At 46.0% G+C, this 12,579-nt stretch overlaps 8 non-coding genes across 8 annotated transcripts; all 8 read right to left on the bottom strand.

The window, feature by feature from the left end:
* Window positions 1-3,715: 3,715 nt before the first annotated feature.
* On the bottom strand, window positions 3,716-3,788 carry trnak-cuu (transfer RNA lysine (anticodon CUU)). The gene has a single exon. It is a non-coding gene; the product is annotated as a tRNA-Lys (tRNA).
* Window positions 3,789-4,264: 476 nt separating this feature from the next.
* trnal-caa (transfer RNA leucine (anticodon CAA)) lies at window positions 4,265-4,371 on the bottom strand. Its single transcript has 2 exons — window positions 4,334-4,371; window positions 4,265-4,309 (listed from the first exon to the last, which is right to left on the bottom strand). It is a non-coding gene; the product is annotated as a tRNA-Leu (tRNA).
* Window positions 4,372-8,598: 4,227 nt separating this feature from the next.
* trnak-cuu (transfer RNA lysine (anticodon CUU)) lies at window positions 8,599-8,671 on the bottom strand. Its single transcript has one exon. It is a non-coding gene; the product is annotated as a tRNA-Lys (tRNA).
* Window positions 8,672-9,147: 476 nt separating this feature from the next.
* trnal-caa (transfer RNA leucine (anticodon CAA)) lies at window positions 9,148-9,254 on the bottom strand. The gene is made up of 2 exons: window positions 9,217-9,254; window positions 9,148-9,192 (listed from the first exon to the last, which is right to left on the bottom strand). It is a non-coding gene; the product is annotated as a tRNA-Leu (tRNA).
* Window positions 9,255-9,906: 652 nt separating this feature from the next.
* trnak-cuu (transfer RNA lysine (anticodon CUU)) lies at window positions 9,907-9,979 on the bottom strand. Its single transcript has one exon. It is a non-coding gene; the product is annotated as a tRNA-Lys (tRNA).
* Window positions 9,980-10,455: 476 nt separating this feature from the next.
* On the bottom strand, window positions 10,456-10,562 carry trnal-caa (transfer RNA leucine (anticodon CAA)). The gene is made up of 2 exons: window positions 10,525-10,562; window positions 10,456-10,500 (listed from the first exon to the last, which is right to left on the bottom strand). It is a non-coding gene; the product is annotated as a tRNA-Leu (tRNA).
* Window positions 10,563-11,214: 652 nt separating this feature from the next.
* trnak-cuu (transfer RNA lysine (anticodon CUU)) lies at window positions 11,215-11,287 on the bottom strand. Its single transcript has one exon. It is a non-coding gene; the product is annotated as a tRNA-Lys (tRNA).
* A 476-nt stretch (window positions 11,288-11,763) lies between these two features.
* On the bottom strand, window positions 11,764-11,870 carry trnal-caa (transfer RNA leucine (anticodon CAA)). Its single transcript has 2 exons — window positions 11,833-11,870; window positions 11,764-11,808 (listed from the first exon to the last, which is right to left on the bottom strand). It is a non-coding gene; the product is annotated as a tRNA-Leu (tRNA).
* Between the last annotated feature and the right edge of the window lie 709 nt (window positions 11,871-12,579).

The raw sequence follows: 12,579 nt of genomic DNA, 5'->3' as shown, positions 1-12,579 counted from the left end.
CCGACTGTAATTTGGCTACTTTACTGTGTGTAATTGCAGGAAGTGACTTTCATTTTCAGCTGTACAAGAAATCAAGGTTTTGTGGAGTTTTAGTGTTGGTCCCAGATCTTATCCAGTGTGGCCGTATTGAAAACACCACACATAACGTGGGGCTCGAACCCACGACCCTGAAATTAAAACTCTCATGCTCTACCGCCTGAGCTAGCCGGGCCTCAAAGAGGACCCTGAAAAGACCCTTTGACCTTCAATGAAGCAACATATTTCCAGGCGTCTTTGAGCAAAGACCCACTTTGTTTCAGCAATCGCTCTTACATCAGCTGCAACTATTTAGCCGTTTGTTTTCTGCAACTTCCTCCAGACAGTAAGTCTTAGGCTTGGAGTATATTGCTTAGAACTAACCGTTTGTCCTCATTCTTGATCCTGTCCATCCTCGTTACTCCCAAACAGAACCTCAACATCTTAAGCTCTGCTACCTCCAGCTCTGCCTCCTGTGTTTTCTTCAGTGCCGCTGTCTCTAAGCCGAACAACATCGCTGGTCTCACCACTGTCTTGAGACGGTGGCTTCCTTTCATTCTCGCTGACACTCTTTTATCACACAACCCACCTGACACTTTTGTCCACCCGTTCCAACCTGATTGCAGTCGCCTCTTCAACTCTTTTCCACACTCTCCGTTGCTCTGAACCGTTGACCCTAAGTACTTAAAGTCCTGCACCTTCTTCACCTCTGCCCCCTGTAACCTCACCGTTCCACCTAGGTCCCTCTCATTGACACACATCTCAGTTTTCCAGAGCAGACCTCCATCTCTCTAGATTTTCCTCCACCTGCTCCCTGTTCTCACTACAAATCACAATGTCATCCGCAAACATCATAGTCCACGGAGATCCCAGTCTAACCTCATCTGTCAGCCTGTCCGCCACCAGAGCAAGGAAGAAGGGGCTCAGAGCCGATCCTTGATGCAGACCCACCGCCACCTTGAACTCCTCTGTCACATCTACAGCACACCTCACCACGGTCTTACAGCTTTCATACATGTCCTCCATCACTGTAACATACTTCTCTGCCACTCCAGAATTCCTCATACAATACCACAGCTCCTCTCTCGGCACCCTGTCATACGATTTCTCTAAGTCTACGAAGACACAATGCAACTCCCCATGACCTTCTCTGTATTTCTCCATCGGCATCCTCAAAGCAAATACTTCATCTGTTGGACTCTTTCTAGGCATGAAACCATATTGCTCACCTCTGCCCTTAGCCTAGCTTCCACTACTATTTCCCACAACTTCATTGTGTGGCTCATCAACTTTATTCCTCTGTAGTTGCCACAGCTCTGCTCATCTCCCTTGTTCTTAAAAATGGGCACCAGTACACTTCTCCTCGATTTTCGATTTTCTGAATTGCTACTTTTTCGAAAACCTCATCATCCATCGTAGGGCTTGCAGCCTTTTGTTACGCTTATGCACAGTTTGAGAAAGCTGATTGGAAACTTGGTTACGTGTATAAACGACAACAAAATTGCGGTACTCCGAGTGGTATCTAGTCGGGTAAAGTCGGTTTCCATATCCCAATTTGTGAAATCACCTCCCCTGAGAAAGCCGACTGTAATTTGGCTACTTTACTGTGTGTAATTGCAGGAAGTGACTTTCATTTTCAGCTGTACAAGAAATCAAGGTTTTGTGGAGTTTTAGTGTTGGTCCCAGATCTTATCCAGTGTGGCCGTATTAAAAGCACCACACAAAACGTGGGGCTTGAACCCACGACCCTGAGATTAAAACTCTCATGCTCTACCGCCTGAGATAGCCGGGCCTCAAAGAGGACCCTGAAAAGACCCTTTGACCTTCAATGAAGCAACATATTTCCAGGCGTCTTTGAGCAAAGTCCCACTTTGTTTCAGCAATCGCTCTTACATCAGCTGCAACTATTTAGCCGTTTGTTTTCTGCAACTTCCTCCAGACAGTAAGTCTTAGGCTTGGAGTATATTGCTTTGAACTAACCGTTTGTCCTCATTCTTGATCCTGTCCATCCTCGTTACTCCCAAAGAGAACCTCAACATCTTAAGCTCTGCTACCTCCAGCTCTGCCTCCTGTGTTTTCTTTAGTGCCGCTGTCTCTAAGCCGAACAACATCGCTGGTCTCACCACTGTCTTGAGACGGTGGCTTCCTTTCATTCTCGCTGACACTCTTTTATCACACAACACACCTGACACTTTTTTCCACCCGTTCCAACCTGATTGCAGTCGCCTCTTCAACTCTTTTCCACACTCTCCGTTGCTCTGAACCGTTGACCCTAAGTACTTAAAGTCCTGCACCTTCTTCACCTCTGCCCCCTGTAACCTCACCGTTCCACCTGGGTCCCTCTCATTGACACACATCTCAGTTTTCCAGAGCAGACCTCCATCTCTCTAGATTTTCCTCCACCTGCTCCCTGTTCTCACTACAAATCACAATGTCATCCGCAAACATCATAGTCCACGGAGATTCCAGTCTAACCTCATCTGTCAGCCTGTCCGCCACCAGAGCTATGAAGAAGGGGCTAAGAGCCGATCCTTGATGCAGACCCACCGCCACCTTGAACTCCTCTGTCACATCTACAGCACACCTCACCGCGGTCTTACAGCTTTCATACATGTCCTCCATCACTCTAACATACTTCTCTGCCACTCCAGAATTCCTCATACAATACCACAGCTCCTCTCTCGGCACCCTGTCATACGCTTTCTCTAAGTCTACGAAGACACAATGCAACTCCCCATGACCTTCTCTGTATTTCTCCATCGGCATCCTCAAAGCAAATACTTCATCTGTTGGACTCTTTCTAGGCATGAAACCATATTGCTCACCTCTGCCCTTAGCCTAGCTTCCACTACTATTTCCCACAACTTCATTGTGTGGCTCATCAACTTTATTCCTCTGTAGTTGCCACAGCTCTGCTCATCTCCTTTGTTCTTAAAAATGGGCACCAGTACACTTCTCCTCCAGTCCTCAGCCCTCCTTTCACTCTCCAAGATCTTGTTAAACAAACTAGTCAGAAACTCTACTGCCACCTCTCCTAGACACTTTCATACCTCCACAGGTATGTCATCAGGACCCGCTGCCTTTCCACTCTTCATCCTCTTCAACGTCCTCCTCACTTCACTCTTACTAATCTTGGCTACTTCCTGCTCCACACCAGTCACATCTTCTACTCTTTGTTCCCTTTCATTTTCCTCATTGATTAACTCTTAAAAAGTTCTCCTTCCATCTTCCCATCACAATCCTGGCACTTGTCAATTTATTTCCATCCTTATCATTAATCACCCTAACCTGCTGCACATCCTTCCCATCTCTGTCTCTTAGTCTGACCAACCTGAACAAATCCACCCCTCCCTCTTTAGTGTCCAACCTAGCATACAAGTCCTCATATGCTTTTTGCCACCTCTACCTTCACCTTACGCTGCATCTCCCTGTACTCTTGTCGACTCTCTTCAGTCCTCGCAGTGTCCCACTTCTTCTTAGCTAACCTTTTTCTCTGTATACACTCCTGAAGTTCCTCGTTCTGCCGCCAAATCACCTTGTCCACTTTTCTCTTTCCAGATGACACACCGAGTACCCTCGGTGTTCCCTATGAAAGTCCCCCAGTGACTTTCATTTTCAGCTGTACAAGAAATCAAGTTGTTCTGCAGTTTTTGTGTTGGTCCCAGATCTTCTCCAGTGTGGCCATAATCAAAAAAGACCCCTCCCAACGTGGGGCTCGAACCCACGACCCTGAGATTAAGAGTCTCATGCTCTACCGACTGAGCTAGCCGGGCCGCTAAAAGGACACCTGAAAAGACCCTTTGACCCTCAATAAAGCAACATTTTTCCAGGCGTGTTTAAGCAAAGTCCCACTCTGTTTCAGCAATCACTTTTAGATCAGCTGCAACTATTTAGCCGTTTGTTTTCTGCATCTTCCTCCAGACAGTAAGTCTTAGGCTTGGAATAAATTGCTTCGAACTAATCGTTTGCATGCACATCATGGCCACCTCACTTGACGTGAGTTGATGTGGAGGGTCAGTTGTGCGCGTGGTCAGAAATTACTGCCAGGAGTGCCCGAGGTGCATTCTCGTAAGAATGTTGCGGCAGCATTATCTCAGCAGCACAATGGTATATGGTAGAGAAGGATTATGCAATAGTGTTGCCATGTCTTTTGCTTTGTGCAACAAAAGACAATCACGAGTTGTTAAAGTTTTCAAAGTTGTTCAATACAAATATGTCTAAATCATTAGCAACATGCAGATAAAAGTATTGTCAGGAGTGGGATTTGAACCCACGCCTCCACTGGAGACCAGAAGTCCCTTTGGGGAAGGAGTTCTTCCTTGAGTCTGGCGCCTTAGACCGCTCGGCCATCCTGACAGCCGTTGGTGGGCGCCAACTCTTTAGGAGAGTGGAACTAAGTCATTAGGTTGTTATTCTCTAATTCAATCAACATACTCGAGGTGTTCTTGAGGAAAGTCTCAATTTGTTGTAATACTCACCTTTGTCTCAGCTGGAAAGGGCCGTCAGTCGGGACTTTGCGCAACTTATGACAGTGTAATGAAGTGAGTGAAGCTCTTGTTTGTGAGTTTAGTGGGTTTCAGTTGGAGTGTTGGTTAGATGATCGATATTGTTTGGCAAAACGTTTGTACGGGTAGCCAAGTCTGGCTGCAGTTGCAGCTGGATTTTCTGAATTGCTACTTTTTCGAAAACCTCAGCATCCATCGTAGGGCTTGCAGCCTTTTGTTACGCTTATGCACAGTTTGAGAAAACTGATTGGAAACATGGTTACGTGTATAAACGACAACAAAATTGCGGTACTCCGAGTGGTATCTAGTCGGGTAAAGTCGGTTTCCATATCCCAATTTGTGAAATCACCTCCCCTGAGAAAGCCGACTGTAATTTGGCTACTTTACTGTGTGTAATTGCAGGAAGTGACTTTCATTTTCAGCTGTACAAGAAATCAAGGTTTTGTGGAGTTTTAGTTTTGGTCCCAGATCTTATCCAGTGTGGCCGTATTGAAAACACCACACATAACGTGGGGCTCGAACCCACGACCCTGAAATTAAAACTCTCATGCTCTACCGCCTGAGCTAGCCGGGCCTCAAAGAGGACCCTGAAAAGACCCTTTGACCTTCAATGAAGCAACATATTTCCAGGCGTCTTTGAGCAAAGACCCACTTTGTTTCAGCAATCGCTCTTACATCAGCTGCAACTATTTAGCCGTTTGTTTTCTGCAACTTCCTCCAGACAGTAAGTCTTAGGCTTGGAGTATATTGCTTAGAACTAACCGTTTGTCCTCATTCTTGATCCTGTCCATCCTCGTTACTCCCAAACAGAACCTCAACATCTTAAGCTCTGCTACCTCCAGCTCTGCCTCCTGTGTTTTCTTCAGTGCCGCTGTCTCTAAGCCGAACAACATCGCTGGTCTCACCACTGTCTTGAGACGGTGGCTTCCTTTCATTCTCGCTGACACTCTTTTATCACACAACCCACCTGACACTTTTGTCCACCCGTTCCAACCTGATTGCAGTCGCCTCTTCAACTCTTTTCCACACTCTCCGTTGCTCTGAACCGTTGACCCTAAGTACTTAAAGTCCTGCACCTTCTTCACCTCTGCCCCCTGTAACCTCACCGTTCCACCTAGGTCCCTCTCATTGACACACATCTCAGTTTTCCAGAGCAGACCTCCATCTCTCTAGATTTTCCTCCACCTGCTCCCTGTTCTCACTACAAATCACAATGTCATCCGCAAACATCATAGTCCACGGAGATCCCAGTCTAACCTCATCTGTCAGCCTGTCCGCCACCAGAGCAAGGAAGAAGGGGCTCAGAGCCGATCCTTGATGCAGACCCACCGCCACCTTGAACTCCTCTGTCACATCTACAGCACACCTCACCACGGTCTTACAGCTTTCATACATGTCCTCCATCACTGTAACATACTTCTCTGCCACTCCAGAATTCCTCATACAATACCACAGCTCCTCTCTCGGCACCCTGTCATACGATTTCTCTAAGTCTACGAAGACACAATGCAACTCCCCATGACCTTCTCTGTATTTCTCCATCGGCATCCTCAAAGCAAATACTTCATCTGTTGGACTCTTTCTAGGCATGAAACCATATTGCTCACCTCTGCCCTTAGCCTAGCTTCCACTACTATTTCCCACAACTTCATTGTGTGGCTCATCAACTTTATTCCTCTGTAGTTGCCACAGCTCTGCTCATCTCCCTTGTTCTTAAAAATGGGCACCAGTACACTTCTCCTCGATTTTCGATTTTCTGAATTGCTACTTTTTCGAAAACCTCATCATCCATCGTAGGGCTTGCAGCCTTTTGTTACGCTTATGCACAGTTTGAGAAAGCTGATTGGAAACTTGGTTACGTGTATAAACGACAACAAAATTGCGGTACTCCGAGTGGTATCTAGTCGGGTAAAGTCGGTTTCCATATCCCAATTTGTGAAATCACCTCCCCTGAGAAAGCCGACTGTAATTTGGCTACTTTACTGTGTGTAATTGCAGGAAGTGACTTTCATTTTCAGCTGTACAAGAAATCAAGGTTTTGTGGAGTTTTAGTGTTGGTCCCAGATCTTATCCAGTGTGGCCGTATTAAAAGCACCACACAAAACGTGGGGCTTGAACCCACGACCCTGAGATTAAAACTCTCATGCTCTACCGCCTGAGATAGCCGGGCCTCAAAGAGGACCCTGAAAAGACCCTTTGACCTTCAATGAAGCAACATATTTCCAGGCGTCTTTGAGCAAAGTCCCACTTTGTTTCAGCAATCGCTCTTACATCAGCTGCAACTATTTAGCCGTTTGTTTTCTGCAACTTCCTCCAGACAGTAAGTCTTAGGCTTGGAGTATATTGCTTTGAACTAACCGTTTGTCCTCATTCTTGATCCTGTCCATCCTCGTTACTCCCAAAGAGAACCTCAACATCTTAAGCTCTGCTACCTCCAGCTCTGCCTCCTGTGTTTTCTTTAGTGCCGCTGTCTCTAAGCCGAACAACATCGCTGGTCTCACCACTGTCTTGAGACGGTGGCTTCCTTTCATTCTCGCTGACACTCTTTTATCACACAACCCACCTGACACTTTTTTCCACCCGTTCCAACCTGATTGCAGTCGCCTCTTCAACTCTTTTCCACACTCTCCGTTGCTCTGAACCGTTGACCCTAAGTACTTAAAGTCCTGCACCTTCTTCACCTCTGCCCCCTGTAACCTCACCGTTCCACCTGGGTCCCTCTCATTGACACACATCTCAGTTTTCCAGAGCAGACCTCCATCTCTCTAGATTTTCCTCCACCTGCTCCCTGTTCTCACTACAAATCACAATGTCATCCGCAAACATCATAGTCCACGGAGATTCCAGTCTAACCTCATCTGTCAGCCTGTCCGCCACCAGAGCTATGAAGAAGGGGCTAAGAGCCGATCCTTGATGCAGACCCACCGCCACCTTGAACTCCTCTGTCACATCTACAGCACACCTCACCGCGGTCTTACAGCTTTCATACATGTCCTCCATCACTCTAACATACTTCTCTGCCACTCCAGAATTCCTCATACAATACCACAGCTCCTCTCTCGGCACCCTGTCATACGCTTTCTCTAAGTCTACGAAGACACAATGCAACTCCCCATGACCTTCTCTGTATTTCTCCATCGGCATCCTCAAAGCAAATACTTCATCTGTTGGACTCTTTCTAGGCATGAAACCATATTGCTCACCTCTGCCCTTAGCCTAGCTTCCACTACTATTTCCCACAACTTCATTGTGTGGCTCATCAACTTTATTCCTCTGTAGTTGCCACAGCTCTGCTCATCTCCTTTGTTCTTAAAAATGGGCACCAGTACACTTCTCCTCCAGTCCTCAGCCCTCCTTTCACTCTCCAAGATCTTGTTAAACAAACTAGTCAGAAACTCTACTGCCACCTCTCCTAGACACTTTCATACCTCCACAGGTATGTCATCAGGACCCGCTGCCTTTCCACTCTTCATCCTCTTCAACGTCCTCCTCACTTCACTCTTACTAATCTTGGCTACTTCCTGCTCCACACCAGTCACCTCTTCTACTCTTTGTTCCCTTTCATTTTCCTCATTGATTAACTCTTAAAAAGTTCTCCTTCCATCTTCCCATCACAATCCTGGCACCTGTCAATTTATTTCCATCCTTATCATTAATCACCCTAACCTGCTGCAAATCCTTCCCATCTCTGTCTCTTAGTCTGGCCAACCTGAACAAATCCACCCCTCCCTTATTAGTGTCCAACCTAGCATACAAGTCCTCATATGCTCTTTGCCACCTCTACCTTCACCTTACGCTGCATCTCCCTGTACTCTTGTCGACTCTCTTCAGTCCTCGCAGTGTCCCACTTCTTCTTAGCTAACCTTTTTCTCTGTATACACTCCTGAAGTTCCTCGTTCTGCCGCCAAATCACCTTGTCCACTTTCCTCTTTCCAGATGACACACCGAGTACCCTCGGTGTTCCCTATGAAAGTCCCCCAGTGACTTTCATTTTCAGCTGTACAAGAAATCAAGTTGTTCTGCAGTTTTTGTGTTGGTCCCAGATCTTCTCCAGTGTGGCCATAATCAAAAAAGACCCCGCCCAACGTGGGGCTCGAACCCACGACCCTGAGATTAAGAGTCTCATGCTCTACCGACTGAGCTAGCCGGGCCGCTAAAAGGACACCTGAAAAGACCCTTTGACCCTCAATAAAGCAACATTTTTCCAGGCGTGTTTAAGCAAAGTCCCACTCTGTTTCAGCAATCACTTTTAGATCAGCTGCAACTATTTAGCCGTTTGTTTTCTGCATCTTCCTCCAGACAGTAAGTCTTAGGCTTGGAATAAATTGCTTCGAACTAATCGTTTGCATGCACATCATGGCCACCTCACTTGACGTGAGTTGATGTGGAGGGTCAGTTGTGCGCGTGGTCAGAAATTACTGCCAGGAGTGCCCGAGGTGCATTCTCGTAAGAATGTTGCGGCAGCATTATCTCAGCAGCACAATGGTATATGGTAGAGAAGGATTATGCAATAGTGTTGCCATGTCTTTTGCTTTGTGCAACAAAAGACAATCACGAGTTGTTAAAGTTTTCAAAGTTGTTCAATACAAATATGTCTAAATCATTAGCAACATGCAGATAAAAGTAATGTCAGGAGTGGGATTTGAACCCACGCCTCCACTGGAGACCAGAAGTCCCTTTGGGGAAGGAGTTCTTCCTTGAGTCTGGCGCCTTAGACCGCTCGGCCATCCTGACAGCCGTTGGTGGGCGCCGACTCTTTAGGAGAGTGGAACTAAGTCATTAGGTTGTTATTCTCTAATTCAATCAACATACTCGAGGTGTTCTTGAGGAAAGTCTCAATTTGTTGTAATACTCACCTTTGTCTCAGCTGGAAAGGGCCGTCAGTCGGGACTTTGCGCAACTTATGACAGTGTAATGAAGTGAGTGAAGCTCTTGTTTGTGAGTTTAGTGGGTTTCAGTTGGAGTGTTGGTTAGATGATCGATATTGTTTGGCAAAACGTTTGTACGGGTAGCCAAGTCTGGCTGCAGTTGCAGCTGGATTTTCTGAATTGCTACTTTTTCGAAAACCTCAGCATCCATCGTAGGGCTTGCAGCCTTTTGTTACGCTTATGCACAGTTTGAGAAAACTGATTGGAAACATGGTTACGTGTATAAACGACAACAAAGTTGCGGTACTCCGAGTGGTATCTAGTCGGGTAAAGTCGGTTTCCATATCCCAATTTGTGAAATCACCTCACCTGAGAAAGCCGACTGTAATTTGGCTACTTTACTGTGTGTAATTGCAGGAAGTGACTTTCAATTTCAGCTGTACAAGAAATCAAGGTTTTGTGCAGTTTTAGTGTTGGTCCCAGATCTTCTCCAGTGTGGCCATAATCAAAAAAGACCCCCCCCAACGTGGGGCTCGAACCCACGACCCTGAGATTAAGAGTCTCATGCTCTACCGACTGAGCTAGCCGGGCCGCTAAAAGGACACCTGAAAAGACCCTTTGACCCTCAATAAAGCAACATTTTTCCAGGCGTGTTTAAGCAAAGTCCCACTCTGTTTCAGCAATCACTTTTAGATCAGCTGCAACTATTTAGCCGTTTGATTTCTGCATCTTCCTCCAGACAGTAAGTCTTAGGCTTGGAATAAATTGCTTCGAACTAATCGTTTGCATGCACATCATGGCCACCTCACTTGACGTGAGTTGATGTGGAGGGTCAGTTGTGCGCGTGGTCAGAAATTACTGCCAGGAGTGCCCGAGGTGCATTCTCGTAAGAAAGTTGCGGCAGCATTATCTCAGCAGCACAATGGTATATGGTAGAGAAGGATTATGCAATAGTGTTGCCATGTCTTTTGCTTTGTGCAACAAAAGACAATCACGAGTTGTTAAAGTTTTCAAATTTGTTCAATACAATTATGTCTAAATCATTAGCAACATGCAGATAAAAGTAATGTCAGGAGTGGGATTTGAACCCACGCCTCCACTGGAGACCAGAAGTCCCTTTGGGGAAGGAGTTCTTCCTTGAGTCTGGCGCCTTAGACCGCTCGGCCATCCTGACAGCCGTTGGTGGGCGCCGACTCTTTAGGAGAGTGGAACTAAGTCATTAGGTTGTTATTCTCTAATTCAATCAACATACTCGAGGTGTTCTTGAGGAAAGTCTCAATTTGTTGTAATACTCACCTTTGTCTCAGCTGGAAAGGGCCGTCAGTCGGGACTTTGCGCAACTTATGACAGTGTAATGAAGTGAGTGAAGCTCTTGTTTGTGAGTTTAGTGGGTTTCAGTTGGAGTGTTGGTTAGATGATCGATATTGTTTGGCAAAACGTTTGTACGGGTAGCCAAGTCTGGCTGCAGTTGCAGCTGGATTTTCTGAATTGCTACTTTTTCGAAAACCTCAGCATCCATCGTAGGGCTTGCAGCCTTTTGTTACGCTTATGCACAGTTTGAGAAAACTGATTGGAAACATGGTTACGTGTATAAACGACAACAAAGTTGCGGTACTCCGAGTGGTATCTAGTCGGGTAAAGTCGGTTTCCATATCCCAATTTGTGAAATCACCTCACCTGAGAAAGCCGACTGTAATTTGGCTACTTTACTGTGTGTAATTGCAGGAAGTGACTTTCAATTTCAGCTGTACAAGAAATCAAGGTTTTGTGCAGTTTTAGTGTTGGTCCCAGATCTTCTCCAGTGTGGCCATAATCAAAAAAGACCCCCCCCAACGTGGGGCTCGAACCCACGACCCTGAGATTAAGAGTCTCATGCTCTACCGACTGAGCTAGCCGGGCCGCTAAAAGGACACCTGAAAAGACCCTTTGACCCTCAATAAAGCAACATTTTTCCAGGCGTGTTTAAGCAAAGTCCCACTCTGTTTCAGCAATCACTTTTAGATCAGCTGCAACTATTTAGCCGTTTGATTTCTGCATCTTCCTCCAGACAGTAAGTCTTAGGCTTGGAATAAATTGCTTCGAACTAATCGTTTGCATGCACATCATGGCCACCTCACTTGACGTGAGTTGATGTGGAGGGTCAGTTGTGCGCGTGGTCAGAAATTACTGCCAGGAGTGCCCGAGGTGCATTCTCGTAAGAAAGTTGCGGCAGCATTATCTCAGCAGCACAATGGTATATGGTAGAGAAGGATTATGCAATAGTGTTGCCATGTCTTTTGCTTTGTGCAACAAAAGACAATCACGAGTTGTTAAAGTTTTCAAATTTGTTCAATACAATTATGTCTAAATCATTAGCAACATGCAGATAAAAGTAATGTCAGGAGTGGGATTTGAACCCACGCCTCCACTGGAGACCAGAAGTCCCTTTGGGGAAAAAGTTCTTCCTTGAGTCTGGCGCCTTAGACCGCTCGGCCATCCTGACAGTTGTTGGTGGGCGCCGACTCTTTAGGACAGTGGAACTAAGTCATTAGGTTGTTATTCTCTAATTCAATCAACATACTCGAGGTGTTCTTGAGGAAAGTCTCAATTTGTTGCAATACTCACCTTTGTCTCAGCTGGAAAGGGCCGTCAGTCGGGACTTTGCGCAACTTATGACAGTGTAATGAAGTGAGTGAAGCTCTTGTTTGATAGTTTAGTGGGTTTCAGTTGGAGTGTTGGTTAGATGATCGATATTGTTTGGCAAAACGTTTGTACGGGTAGCCAAGTCTGGCTGCAGTTGCAGCTGGATTTTCTGAATTACTACTTTTTCGAAAACCTCAGCATCCATCGTAGGGCTTGCAGCCTTTTGTTACGCTTATGCACAGTTTGAGAAAACTGATTGGAAACATGGTTACGTGTATAAACGACAACAAAATTGCGGTACTCCGAGTGGTATCTAGTCGGGTAAAGTCGGTTTCCATATCCCAATTTGTGAAATCACCTCCCTTGAGAAAGCCGACTGTAATTTGGCTACTTTACTGTGTGTAATTGCAGGAAGTGACTTTCATTTTCAGCTGTACAAGAAATCAAGGTTTTGTGGAGTTTTAGTGTTGGTCCCAGATCTTATCCAGTGTGGCCGTATTAAAAGCACCACACATAACGTGGGGCTCGAACCCACGACCCTGAGATTAAAAGTCTCATGCTCTACCACC

Source organism: Channa argus, unplaced genomic scaffold (assembly GCF_033026475.1).
Source record: "Channa argus isolate prfri unplaced genomic scaffold, Channa argus male v1.0 Contig093, whole genome shotgun sequence".
Lineage (NCBI taxonomy): Eukaryota > Metazoa > Chordata > Actinopteri > Anabantiformes > Channidae > Channa > Channa argus.
Note: the sequence above shows the minus strand (reverse complement) of the source record. Positions and strands in the feature narration are given on the sequence as shown.